Here is a 2678-nt window from a genome sequence, read left to right on the forward strand (position 1 = left end):
CCTGCCCCCCCTTCCTCTCCTTTCTTCAGTTTTTTTCTTAACGAAAAGCTGTAATCAGTTTTACTGACACAGAATTCACATACCATAAAATCCACTATTACGATCCAGTGGTTTTGAGGGCATTTACAAAGTTGTGCAACCTCTTCCTAATTCCAGAACGTGTTCCTCACCCTAAGAGAAGCCCCATACCCCCGAGCAGTCACTTCCCGCTCCTCCCCCAGCCCCCACTGATCTGCCTTCTGACTCTTTGGATTTATCTACTCTGGATATTCCATATAACGGAACATATTGGTCAACAATTGGGCTACCATAACAGAATTCCATCGACTTTGCGGCTAAAACAACGGACGTTTATTATCTCACAGTCCTGGAGGCTGGAGCCTGGTGACCTGAGGGCCAACATGGTGGGGTTCTGGTGAGGACTCCCTGTCCGGCTTGCAGACAGTCGTCTTCTCGCTGTGTCCTCGTGTGGTGGGCAGAGAGGGAGAGAGACCAAGGGCAGGAGAGAACTCTTGGGTGCCTCTTCTGAGGACATGAATCCTATCAGATCAGGCTCCTACCCTTGTAGCCTCATTTGACCTTAATTACTTCCTTCAAGGCCCACTCCAAACACAGACACACTGAGGGTTAGGACTTAACATAAGAACTTCAGGGGGAAATAATGCCATCCACGTATGGACCTCACAGCGTCTGTCCCCTTGTGTCCGAGGCTGTCATGCTGTGGCATGGATCAGAAGCCCGCTCCTCTGTGTAGCCGGCCAATATTCCACTGCATGGACAGGACACCTTTTGTTTCTCCACTAACCAGTTCATGGACATCCAGACATCCGTTTCAGTTTTGGAGACACTGAGGCAGGTGGCGAGAGGCAAGGCCCGCTCAGCTCAGCACCCTCAGGACTAGCTACATAATTTGCAGGGGCCGAGGCAAAGTGCAAGGTGAACTCCTTGTCCCCAAATGATGAGAACTTTCAAGCTGGGAAAGGTAGCTCAGGCCCAGGAAGTGGGTCTCTCCTCCACCACAGGATGGGGATCAACCCTGGGATCTCCTGTGGGACGGGACACACACACACACACACACACACACACACACCCTCTGGTGCTATAAGCTGTGAAAATGCTTCAGGCACCCGATTAGGGGAAGGTCACCTCGGGTCAAGCTGGTCACATTTAGCATGTTGGGAACAACTTAGTCCAAGAAATCCGCTATGAAATTTTTTTGTTTAGATTTAAAAATATAGTTTATTCTGAAGTAAATTAGAAAAAGAGAGAGAGCAGAGATTCACCTCCCTAAGGTAGAGGAGGGGGGCCAAAGTTTAGCTCAAAGATCACATGGCTAGACCATAGTTTAGCAAGCTAATGGCCAACCGTTACAAATTTTTAAGCTTTGGGGCTGGGTGAGGTGTCTCATGCCTGTTGGAGGCCGAGATGGGAGGCTCGTTAGAGTACAGGTGTTCGAGACCAGCCTGGGCAACACAGCGAGGCCCATCTCTCCCAAAAAGGTTTTTTTTTGTTGTTGTTGTTATTGTTTTTGAGTTGGAGTCTCACTCTGTCGCCCAGACTGGAGTGCAGTGGCCGCTCCCGGCCACCGCAGCCTCGACCTGCTGGGCTCCGGCGATCCTTCCGCCTCAGCCTTCCAAGTAGCTGGAACTACAGGCGCGCGCTACCACGCCCGGCTAATTTTTTGATTTATTGTAGAGATGAGGTCTCGCTGCCCAGGCGGGTCTCGAACCCGCGGACTCGGGCAATCCACTCACCTCAGCCTCCCAAAGGCGCGGGATTACAGGCTGAGCCACCGAGCCCGGCTAAATTTTAATATCTAAAGTCATATCTCACAAAATAAATTCTCGCGTCAAGCATTTAATGTCAACACTTTTTAATAAAGCAAGAGCTACTCAGCCCGAAAGGCGCAGCCACACATTTCTAAACCCACAAGCGCGACCACCTCCCAACAGGAAGAACCGCCCACCCCAGCCGAGACCGTCACGTGGCCGGGCGAGCCCTGCGCGCAGGCGCGGGCTCGGAGGGGCGGGGCTCCCGCGGCGCCTGCGCCGTAGCGCGGGCTGCGCGGGCTGGGCGGACAGGCGCGCGCCGCGGGGGCGAGGCCGCGCGGAGGCCGGAAGGAAGCGAGGGAGGGCGGGGCGAGCAAGGGAAGCCCGCCGGCCGCTGGACGACCGGCGCGGTATGATGACGTCGCACAATGGCCGGCGCCCGCGGGTAGTGTAGCCCGTTTGTTCCGCCCGCGTCGCGCCTGAAGCCGGAGCTTGAGAGGGCCGGAAGGGCCGAGGGACGTCTCCTCCGCGCCGCCCCGACTCCAGCGGAGCCGTGGCCGCCTCCCCGCCTCGCGCTGAGGTGAGCGGGGCGGCGGACGGCCGGGCGGGCGCGGCGGGCGGTGGAGGCCGGCACCTTCGCGGACCAGACTGCAAAAAGACTAAACATTGACGCCCACAAGGTCCCACCAGAGCCACAAGACATGGACACTAAAGACACTGATGCAAAATAACTCGGGGGTGGTAGATGAAATGCTCACAGAGATCCTGTTTTATCTGGAATCAAATGATAATTCTTGGGAACTTACCAAAATCTCTGGCATGCCTGAGAAGCTGTAGTAAGAGGGGAATTTATATCCTTTCAAACACACATGAAGAAAATGGAAGGAACACAAATTATCAGCCTAAAAA

The 2678-nt window shown here is 54.5% G+C and overlaps 1 protein-coding gene across 1 annotated transcript in view; it reads left to right on the forward strand.

Annotated features, from left to right (window-relative positions):
• Positions 1-2216: 2216 nt before the first annotated feature.
• Positions 2217-2678, forward strand: part of ZC3H18 (zinc finger CCCH-type containing 18) — a 65450-nt gene continuing 64988 nt past the window's right edge. Inside the window, exon 1 of the mRNA XM_021707406.1 lies at positions 2217-2349. The gene's annotated coding sequence lies outside the window, so the exon portion shown is untranslated. The remainder of the gene's footprint in view (positions 2350-2678) is intronic.

This window comes from Carlito syrichta, unplaced genomic scaffold (assembly GCF_000164805.1).
Source record: "Carlito syrichta isolate Samal-C Ts95f unplaced genomic scaffold, Tarsius_syrichta-2.0.1 Scaffold317439, whole genome shotgun sequence".
Classification (NCBI taxonomy): domain Eukaryota; kingdom Metazoa; phylum Chordata; class Mammalia; order Primates; family Tarsiidae; genus Carlito; species Carlito syrichta.